This window comes from Rutidosis leptorrhynchoides, chromosome 7 (assembly GCF_046630445.1).
Source record: "Rutidosis leptorrhynchoides isolate AG116_Rl617_1_P2 chromosome 7, CSIRO_AGI_Rlap_v1, whole genome shotgun sequence".
NCBI lineage: Eukaryota > Viridiplantae > Streptophyta > Magnoliopsida > Asterales > Asteraceae > Rutidosis > Rutidosis leptorrhynchoides.
In genome coordinates, this window is record NC_092339.1 from 134,407,783 (window position 1) to 134,420,228 (window position 12,446).

The 12,446-nt window shown below is 31.3% G+C and overlaps 1 long non-coding RNA gene across 1 annotated transcript in view; it reads right to left on the minus strand.

Moving 5' to 3' along the window:
• Positions 1-5,981: 5,981 nt before the first annotated feature.
• Positions 5,982-12,446, minus strand: part of LOC139858409 (uncharacterized) — a 56,566-nt gene continuing 50,101 nt past the window's right edge. The window contains exon 6 of the long non-coding RNA XR_011762939.1: positions 5,982-6,048. This is a non-coding gene — a long non-coding RNA (uncharacterized lncRNA). The remainder of the gene's footprint in view (positions 6,049-12,446) is intronic.

Below are 12,446 nucleotides of genomic sequence, written 5' to 3' on the forward strand. Positions count from 1 at the left end.
TTCTCTATAACAACCTGGCTCTGATACCACTCTGTCATACCCCCAAATAGGGCCGGGGAAATATGACTTCACAATATCACAACACAAGTATGTATAAACGATAACGACTATAAATGAGACGTTTTATAACAAAATTTGAATTTGCAGCGGAACATAATAATGTTTTACATAATGAAATTTATATGTAAATAACAAATGACAAGTCTAATATGTGGACTCCAATGTAACAGCTAACTAAGCATCATAGGGCAGCACACAAGCTAATCTTCACCTGAGACAAAACATGCTTAAAGTGTCAACCAAAAATGGTTGAGTGAACAACATAGGTTTAATAATCATAATAAGTTTTAGACCACAAGATTTAATTCAAAATATCAAAATATTCAATATGCTATGAGTTATAATATCGAACTAAACATTAACCCCTGACACTGTACGGGTGTCGGCAATCATTATTATGTACCCCCTTGATGATCACGCCAATGGGTAGAGACGTCACTCTCAATAGGCCTACTCACAATAATTAAGCTTGCAAAATTTCAATTCCAGCAATTAACGATATTATGGCGGGGATTTGCATGTAAAAATAAATACATGTTTAATAAAAGTCTCACGAAATTGCATATCAAATAGTTTAGGCACTTGTGTCTAAATTGTAAATCATTTCAAAAGCAAGCATGTGTCTCACCCCAAAGTTTATAAAACAGTTAAGTAATAGTAGAAAGAGGGGCTATGAAGTTCACCTTAGAGTGCATTGAAGATATAACGAGTACATAAATGAAGAAGATCAAGAGCGATCTAGACCTCAACCTAAGTAATACGATAGGTCAGAATATATCAAACTTATGTCATGTCATTGTATGATAGTCCTAGTGCTTGAAGTGGCTTTGGAATTATGTGACAAAAGATTTGAATAAGTTTTACGTGTACTTTCTATTTTTAGTAAGTTTCCACTTTTAGAAATATTCTATTTTAGGTAAGTTTCTTTTTATAGTAAGTTTCTATTTTTTAAAAGTTTCTCTATTTAGAAAGTCCACTTAAGTCAAACAAAAGTCAAATGAGAAAGTCAACTAAAAATTCAACCCAAAAGTCAACGACCAGCGTTGGAAGTCAACAAGACTCAAAACAATCTTTAAAACTTATTTATACTCATTTTAAAATCATATTATCATAATATTAGTATTAGTAATTTAATGACTTGGAAAAATTACAAACTCAAAAATATTGTAAAAATGCCTAAACTGTCCACTTTGGGAATTTTTATAAAAATCAGTGGGACCTAACTTGAAAAACGGCCAATGCGAAGTGTTAGTTTTTACCACAAAGAGACTACACAAAAATTTTCAGGATCCAAATCAATTTGAGCAACTCTTGGAAACCGATGACGTTTTGACATTTCAGTAATTTCGTTTCAGCTTTTCAGAAAAAGTACAAGTGCGCTCAGGTGACCCACTTTGACAATTTTTAAAACGACGTTCGGGATTCGGTTTGACAAACGAGCAAAACCAATAGCTTCCCCTTGCTATAAATATACTGCATGATTTATTTTACGATTTATACAGCGTTTAAATGACCTTGATGAGCGACACGATTTCGACAAAAACTCATTTTCTCAATCAGCATTCTTTAAAGAAAATTTATTTTTACTAACTTTGAAAAATCATATCTACTTCATAAAAATTGCAAACGACATGAATCAAGAGTCCAAACTTATTAATTTTTCGATACACACACACTCGTGAACCCAGAAATTTGATATCGGGTTGTACGCATCCCGAGGTTACCTGATCAGATTCGCATGTAAAAATATATTTATTCCAAAACTTGTTTTAATCGTATCTTTTTAACCGTACGTCCGTTTTTAACGTTCTTTATATATTTTTGAGTCGCAACATCGATCCCGACATGATGGTGATATCCGATCAGTCCAGAAAAGTCACATTTTTCGAGACAAAAACTGCTGTATTTATTATTTTATATATATAATTTATATAAACTTTAATAATTCATAATTTGAGTTCTATACGTCCGTTTGACGCAAATCTTATATGTAAATTGCACTACTCTTCATGAGGATCACATTGAGCAACTTAGTTTCATCGTAAAATATTGGCATGATGCCCGAAATTAACAGACATAAATCTGTCCCAATTATATAATTATTAAAAATAAAATTTTTAACATATTTTAATTTTACAAACACCATAAAAATTATCCACAAGCACTATAACTATTATAACATGCATATTTACATAAAAATTAAGTAGAATTGAAAAGGATGGGGTTTCATGACTACCTTATGAAGGTTAAGATCAGGAATTGGTGATGGATATGTTGCGAAACAGAAACCAGTAGCAGCAGCAACAACTCGACCCAATTGAAGGGCTTCTTGGGTCACGACAGCAGCAATAGAAACCAACAACAAAATCGACCCAAAACAGATGGGTTTTGGGTCTGTTTAGGTTCGCAGAACAAGCAGGAAACCAGAAAAAAAAACGCAGCAACAAGGGTTTGATTATGGGTCGACTTCCTGGGCTGTTTTGTGGCGAAACAGAAAGCTGTAACAGCAGCAATAAGTGGCGAATGATGATGGTTGAAGGGGATGTTTTGATCGTCGATTGCAGGAGGGTTTAGGGGCTGTGATGGTGATGATGGTTCACGATTGCAGGCTGGGATGTGCAGGCTGTTTTTGGTCTACAAAATAGAGGGAAAAGAGACTGCAGGTGTCAACTAAAATAAGAGGAAAAACCTGGAGGGATCAGTCGACTATTTTGCAAGGCAAGGAGAAATTTTTGTGGTGCATTTGATGGAAACGCATGAGACTTTTTATAGGAAGCAAATCAAGTGTTTGGATTAATTTAAGATTCATAAAACTTGGTGTTCAAGGTGAAGATTAGGATACAAGTATTTGTGATGGACTAGGATTTGTTGCCTTAATTCATGTTTATTTCCTATTCTCTTTTAATTAACCCATTCTAGCCGATTTATTTAGATGTAGGTTTATTTATTTATTTTTTTTTTTAATCGGCATCTGCCTTTACTTTATATATTTTATATATATTTTTTATTTATTATTATTAAGGTTACATTTATTTAAATACATTTTATTTAATTATTAGTCCCTAACTTTTATAAATTTTTACTTAGTTCTAATTAGTTTTTAATTTAATAAATGTCACCATTTAATATTATTACATACAGTTTATATTATTAATTTAGTATTAGGGTTAGGGTTTAATATTAAATATTAAATGGTATTAGGGTTTAGCATTTTAATGCATAGGGTTAGGTTTAGGGTTTTAAATATTATTAGGGTTTTGGTATTAATCACTTTAATAACAACCCTAGTTATAATGTCCAAACAAACAATGAACCCTAAGGGCATTTCTATCATTTCATGAAGGAAAAATGAGGGTTGTTATAAATTATCAACCAACAATAGTGTATAAGGGAAGGATATACAATATGATATTAATGACCGGTATAGGGTGAATATAACTTACAACCAAGCATGGAGGACAAAGTGTCATGCTATTGAGAAGCTTCACGAAAATATGGATGACTCTTTTCAAATGCTTCTCTTGTACTTCCTAGCCTTAAAGTACACACTCCCGGATGTGTTACAAATATCCGGACGGACGATGCGAATAAGTTTGTGATGTGTTACATGTCTACCCGGGTTGTTGGGAGTAATATGAATTACTTTGTTCTTACTTAAAATTCATATATATATATATATATATATATATATATATATATATATATATATATATATATATATATATATATATATATATATATATATATATATATATAATAACTTTGTAAAACATGTCGATTCATACATTTCTCAACTTTACACGTCCCATAATCATCATCGATGGTGCACATTTAAAGCCTGGGTACTTATGTACCAACCTAGTTGTCGTTGTAATGGATAGAAATAAAGTCATTCTACCACTTGATTCTGAAATTCGTAAAGCAAGACAAAAGATGTTTGGTCATGGTTTTTGGAAAACTTGCGAGACCATCTACAGCTACACTAATCGAAGTACAGGATGGTCGGAAAGATGGTCGGGCTAACTTGGAGGAAAGAACATGCAGTTGCATGCAGCGGAGAAATTCCGGTATACCTTACGGACACGTTATGCCTATTGCACGTTACTTCAAAATAGACGACATTAGTATCTATGTGGAACATTAGTTCACAACTACCACCAATCGAGCATCATACTCTAAACAAATCGAGCCCCTGCCCCTTTATATTGAATGGTCAAATTCATGGCATCTTTAAATTTTGGAAGGTGATATTTCCACTTTCTATATTGATAGATTCACAAAAATTATGTGCAATGTTCCAGAAATACACTCCAATAGATACTAGTAAGAGATTTGTACAAAAGCATCATTAAGGTAAGTTAGTAAATTTAAGTGGATCTATCAAAATCTAAGTTGGAAATATCATCTCCCTTAAATTTTATCCCCCCCCAACACTAACGAAAAGACAAGTAGGATGCCTACTTGGTCGTGCACGTATTTCATCCCAAGGCGAATAAAAGACTAAAAGAGTGAAAACTTGTTCTCGTTGCAAAGAATTTGGCCACAATTGAACAACTTGTAGAGTTTCATATGATAAAACAGACGAATCTACTTCCAAACATAGGTCAAAAGAAATGTCAAAGTTAAGGTCAAAGTCGAAATCAAAGTACCGAGTCAAGATTGAACCACCTAAGACTTCTCAATCACAATGTTATCCGAGTGTACATTTGGGTCACGACTAAATTATAATGTTCAACACAATGTTATGTAATCACAATATTATGTTGTTATGGTTATTCATGTTATCAAAATGTTTTGTCAAAAAAACTGATCGCAAGGTAACATTCTCAAGATCAGAAAACAAGTTGCAAAGTCATCTTGCAACATCAGCCACTTGCGACCTTGCGATCCATAAGTCATGTCACAAGGGCGGCCAGCAAGAGGTTGCCATGAGAGTTTGCAATCCAAATCAGAACACAAGACAAGTTTGCGACCCTTAGCGTATTGATAAATGGTTCACATATTTTTCCAGATATGCATGGATAAGATTTTCGGATAAAGTTTCTGCGATTTTTTTAAGGATTTTTTTGGATAACATTCAACATTATAGATAGAACGGCTGAAGTACACTTATTATCATCACACGACTCTACTTTTTTACTCATATCTAAAAAAATTGTTGAAAATGGATATGCTTATGCCATTCAATCCTTACCAGAGGGAAATCCAAGAAGGTTGTTATTTTGAAGAATATGTAATGATATAGACGACCCTCATTGTATAGAATACAGTTGATTTGAAGAGTTGTCTCTCAAATGTTTTATAACAGAAGATCTACCCGTTTATCCAAATCGTGCTCATGAGTTCTGATGAACCATCAATTATGATCGCTTTGCGAAGTCAATCAGATTCGGGTTGATGGTCTCCGCTATAAATGGATGGTTGAAACCTTCAATACGGTTTCAAGCTTCCCACATGGATGATGACAATGCTACTCTCGGAGTTATGATCCCATGTGTTATGATCTCATCTGATAGAACACGTTGACTTCACCATGCATAGAGCATTGTGAGCCATTCTTCAACCGCAATTTGTAGAACTTTGCATTGCAGCTAGATGTATTCGTAGTAACATACGGTGAGTGAATATGATAGCATTTTTACTATAAAGGCCATATGATGTTTTGGTTCATAAATGGTATTAAACAAGATTGAGGGGTGCGCGCTACGCGGCTTGAATTATTGATTGCTATTCTATAAAGATAACGATTGTCAAAGTATTATAAAGTTCAAAATTTACCATTATAGGTATTCATTATAAAGTTAACACACATCCGAAACTATTAAACAGTTCCAAATTTACTATCATTTACATCATAAACTATCCAACTACTTCAAGGTTAGAAGTACATAATGTTTAAGTATCAAAAGACATACACATTAGCGTCACAAAGCTTTATCGCTTTATGTAGTTCTTGCAAATAGCCCTACTTAGGTTGGCGAAGAGCACCTGCATTATTATTAATATTCAAATTAAATACTAAGAGTAAAACTCAAATCCAAACGACCTATGAAAAAAAAAATTCTAAACGATCCATGAATAAAGATCAATTTTTTTTACCGTATTCATCAAGTACAGCACAGACTTGAGGTAGATAACATACAATTCTCACATAACCAAAGCACAAAACAATCATTAATGATCGCACGTTTCGCGGCTAAGAAACGTTTGCAATTGTTTAAATGTGCATTAACTATTACTAAGTGAATGACTAAAACACAAAGAAAGGAACTACTAATGTACATCCCAATTTCTAAATTCATAAAATGAGAAATACATGCCAAGTTGAATATACCTAAACCATAAGCCTTTAAATGTAGAACCATTGCAATTAACCGAATGAGCATTATCACCACTGCATTTGCCACATCTCATATACTCCATCACACCATAATAGTTTGTTTCAACATTTGACATAGCACCATTAGTGTAGTGACCCGAACTTTTCCATGTTTATATATATTAATTGAGATTGATATTTACATGATTAAATGTTTCCAACATGTTAAGCAATCAAACTTGTTAAGACTTGATTAATTGACATATGTTTCATATAGACAATTGACCACCCAAGTTGACCGGTGATTCACGAACGTTAAAACTTGTAAAAAATATATGATGACATATATATGGATATATATATATAGTTAACATGATACTATGATAAGTAAACATATCATTAAGTATATTAACAATGAACTACATATGTAAAAACAAGACTACTAACTTAATGATTTTTAAACGAGACATATATGTAACGATTATCGTTGTAAAGACATTTAATGTATATATATCATATTAAGAGATATTCATACATGATAATATCATGATAATATAATAATTTAAAATCTCATTTGATATTATAAACATTGGGTTAACAACATTTAACAAGATCGTTAACCTAAAGGTTTCAAAACAACACTTACATGTAACGACTAACGATGACTTAACGACTCAGTTAAAATGTATATACATGTAGTGTTTTAATATGTATTTATACACTTTTGAAAGACTTCAATACACTTATCAAAATACTTCTACTTAACAAAAATGCTTACAATTACATCCTCGTTCAGTTTCATCAACAATTCTACTCGTATGCACCCGTATTCGTACTCGTACAATACACAGCTTTTAGATGTATGTACTATTGGTATATACACTCCAATGATCAGCTCTTAGCAGCCCATGTGAGTCACCTAACACATGTGGGAACCATCATTTGGCAACTAGCATGAAATATCTCATAAAATTACAAAAATATGAGTAATCATTCATGACTTATTTACATGAAAACAAAATTACATATCCTTTATATCTAATCCATACACCAATGACCAAAAACACCTACAAACACTTTCATTCTTCAATTTTCTTCATCTAATTGATCTCTCTCAAGTTCTATCTTCAAGTTCTAAGTGTTCTTCATATATTCTACAAGTTCTAGTTACATAAAATCAAGAATACTTTCAAGTTTGCTAGCTCACTTCCAATCTTGTAAGGTGATCATCCAACCTCAAGAAATCTTTGTTTCTTACAGTAGGTTATCATTCTAATACAAGGTAATAATCATATTCAAACTTTGGTTCAATTTCTATAACTATAACAATCTTATTTCAAGTGATGATCTTACTTGAACTTGTTTTCGTGTCATGATTCTGCTTCAAGAACTTCGAGCCATCCAAGGATCCGTTGAAGCTAGATCCATTTTTTGCTTTTCCAGTAGGTTTATCCAAGGAACTTAAGGTAGTAATGATGTTCATAACATCATTCGATTCATATATATAAAGCTATCTTATTCGAAGGTTTAAACTTGTAATCACTAGAACATAGTTTAGTTAATTCTAAACTTGTTCGCAAACAAAAGTTAATCCTTCTAACTTGACTTTTAAAATCAACTAAACACATGTTCTATATCTATATTATATGCTAACTTAATGATTTAAAACCTGGAAACACGAAAAACACCGTAAAATTGGATTTACGCCGTCGTAGTAACACCGCGGGCTGTTTTGGGTTAGTTAATTAAAAACTATGATAAACTTTGATTTAAAAGTTGTTATTCTGAGAAAATGATTTTTATTATGAACATGAAACTATATCCAAAAATTATGGTTAAACTCAAAGTGGAAGTATGTTTTCTAAAATGGTCATCTAGACGTCGTTCTTTCAACTGAAATGACTACCTTTACAAAAACGACTTGTAACTTATTTTTCTGACTATAAACCTATATTTTTTCTGTTTAGATTCATAAAATAGAGTTCAATATGAAACCATAGCAATTTGATTCACTCAAAACGGATTTAAAATGAAGAAGTTATGGGTAAAACAAGATTGGATAATTTTTCTCATTTTAGCTACGTGAAAATTGGTAACAAATCTATTCCAACCATAACTTAATCAACTTGTATTGTATATTTTGTAATCTTGAGATACCATAGACACGTATACAATGTTTCGACCTATCATGTCGACACATCTATATTGATAATGCTAAAAACGAACATATATTTCATAGCATTATTCCTCAAGAAAGACAAGCTTTTAGTTGCAATTGTTCTATTTACAAGAGATATTCGTTTAAATAATAAAAGGTGAAGACAAAAGACAGATTCGACGAATTGAAGACGCAAACAACCAAAAAGCTCAAAAGTACAAAAGACAATCAAAAAGGTTCCAATTATTGATAAGAAACGTCTCGAAATTACAAGAGTACAAGATTCAAAACGCAAAGTACAAAATATAAAATTGTACGCAAGGACGTTCGAAAATCCGGAACCGGGACCAGAGTCAACTCTTAACGCTCGACGCAACGGACTAAAAATTACAAGTTAACTATGCATATAAATATAATATAATATATAATTAATTATATTAATTATATATATATTATATATATATATAAAAAACCGTCGGCAGAGAAACTCCAAGGGTGTGAGCTGTAATTTCTATCTCCGCGACTCGCGGAGTTTGAAGGGGTTTTTGCCGCGAGTCACGGAGCCCCAATTTTCAACTCTGGCTATAAAGCAAACCGAATTCTGATCAAATTTCATATCTTATTTCATCTCTCTCTCAATATATACGTAATATATATATATAATTTATATTTTAATTTTAATTTTAATTTTAAATCCTAATAATAAGGGTATGTTAGCGAATGTTGTAAGGGTGTAAGTCGAAATTCTGTCCGTGTAACGCTACGCTATTTTTAATCATTGTAAGTTATGTTCAACCTTTTTATATTAATGTCTCGTAGCTAAGTTATTATTATGCTTATTTAAAACGAAGTAATCATGATGTTGGGCTAATTACTAAAATTGGGTAATTGGGCTTTGTACCATAATTGAGGTTTGGACAAAAGAACGACACTTGTGGAAATTAGACTATGGGCTATTAATGGGCTTTATATTTGTTTAACTAAATGAAAGTTTGTTAATGTTAATATAAAGATTTACAATTGGGCGTCCCTATAAATTACCATATACACTCGATCGGACACGATGGGCGGGGTATTTATATGTACGAATAATCGTTCATTTAACCGGACACGGGAATGGATTAATAGCCACTAGAATAATTAAAACAGGGGTGAAATTACATTCAAGGGTAATTGGTGTAATTGTTAACAAAGTAGTAAAACCTTGGTTTACACGCAGTCGATAACCTGGTGTATTCATTAAACAAAGTATTAAAACCTTGTTACAATTCGAATCCCCAATTAGTTGGAATATTTAACTTCGGGTATAATAATAATTTGACGAGGACACTTGCAATTTATATTTATGACTGATGGACTGTTATGGACAAAAACCAGATGGACATATTGAATAATCCAGGACAAATGACAATTAACCCATGGGCATAAAACTAAAATCAACACGTCAAACATCATGATTACGGAAGTTTAAATAAGCATAATTCTTTTATTTCATATTTAATTTCCTTTATTTTATATTTAATTGCACTTCTAATTATCGCATTTTTATTTATTGTTATTTAATCATACTTTTAATTATCGTACTTTTTAATTATCGCAATTTTATTTTATCGCATTTTTATTATTCGCAATTTCATTATCGTTATTTACTTTACACTTTAATTTAAGTCTTGTATTTATTTTATATTTTACATTAGGTTTTAACTGCGACTAAAATCTTAAAATCGACAAACCGGTCATTAAACGGTAAAAACCCCCCTTTATAATAATAATATTACTTATATCTATATTTGTATTTTTATAAAAGTAAACTAATATAGCGTTGAGCTTTGTTTAAAGATTTCCCTGTGGAACGAACCGGACTTACTAAAAACTACACTACTGTACGATTAGGTACACTGCCTATAAGTGTTGTAGCAAGGTTTAAGTATATCCATTCTATAAATAAATAAATATCTTGTGTAAAATTGTATCGTATTTAATAGTGTTTCCTGCTAAAATTAATAACTATTTTATATACACCTCGCATAACATCAAGTATTTTTGGCGCCGCTGCCGGGGAACTATCTTAAAAGCCGGAAGCGCAACGCTAATATAAAAAAAAAAAGATTTTTATCTACTTTTATTAAAATTCGTTTTTGTAAAAATACGTTTTAATTATTGAAAAATATAAAAAGAAAAACAAAAATATAAGCATTTTTAAGATTTTGTTAAATATTTAAGTTTTATAAGTTTCTTTATTTCTATTTTAGTTTATAAAAATATAAGTTTTATTTTAAAATCTTTTATTTATTTATTTAAAAACAGAAAACATAAAATAAAAAATAAAAATAAAAAATAAAGAAAAACGCGTAAAAATTGAAAGCTGTCAACAGAATTTCTGAACCCCGCGACTCGCGGGGTTTTATTCTTTAATTGCCGCGACTCGCGGAGCTACTCTGACACGCGCACAGGAAGCCCTAATCGAGCATTAATTACGGTAATTATTAATTATTATTATTTTAAACCTAATTATTATTATTATTATTATTAGTTTTATTTTTAATTTTACTTTTTATTTAATTTAATGTATTTAGTATAAATTAGTTTAATAAAATTGTAAAATTAATAGTTTTATTAAATAAATAATATAAAAATAATATTTTTATAAAAATTGTACTTTTTACAACTTTTTGTATATTTTTATATTTTGTACCTTTTTAATCGTTGTAGCATAATATTTGTATTTTTTAGCTCATATTTAATTTTAAACTTAGTTTTTGCTATAGTTATTTTTACTCCTAGATTTTTAGGCTTTGCCGTAGAATTCCTTAAGTGCTTTTTCTTTAGACTAAGATTTAGGTGCTTTAGAATTTTACGACGCCTTTTTAAGTTTTAGTTTCTTTTTAAGTTATTTCCATTTGGGATTTAGTTTTTCCTTGTAAGCTTTAATATTTTTAGACCTTTTACTATGTATCAATTATCATTCCAATTAGTAATTTCAATTTGCGATTATAATTTTAAGTTAGTTGTAGTAATAAGGTTAGGTTAGTCAAGTATTTTTAAGTTTTTATAAGTTTCTTTTATTTTTCCGTCACCTTTTATTTTTCAACCATTTTTTCTTTTTCAACCTTTTGCGACGAACTCTTTTTCTCTCTTATTTCTCGCTATTCTAGTTTTTAGGACATAGATTTTTATTCTACTTCTTATCTAAATTTCTTAAAATTACGAAAATTTATTTTAAGTGGTTAAATTGATAGACATCAAAATTTTCTGGTTCGTAGTAATAGTTGGATTTGTACGTGGACCGGGTTATTGGAGCCAAACAGTCCTCAATTATATTGAGACCAAACGAATCCTGCCCCTCTGCTGCATCTTTTGGCTATTCGAAACGTGGGCAAAATCAGAAAAGTCTATTGATTGGATAACTTATTATAATTTTTCTTTCCTTTTTAAAACTAATAGGATATTCAGTGAATGCACCGAGCAAGACGTTCATCACCTTTTGTACGTTCACCACCTGTAACTCGATCAAGACATCGTTTAACAAATATAACCGCCGTTGATTTTTCTTTAGAATCGTCATCCAGTCGACCAAGTACTTCAGTTCAAATTTCCGATAATCCATTTTTTGAACCCAACCTCACAATTGAGAATCCGGGGAATATTCAGGAACGGTTCGTAGATCCTGAACCACTAAACTTTCCTCCGGAACCACCAATCATTCAAACAGAGATTGTTGAGGAACGAACTATTAAAACAGAATCATCTAGTGATACCGATTCAACAAATTCAATTATGGAGAATCTGGAACCTTTAAGTATGGAAGACCGAATGAGAGCTAAACGCACTGGCCAAGGTCACGCAATTACTCATCCAGACATTAATGCGCCAGATTATGAAATCAAAGGACAAATTCTACACATGGTG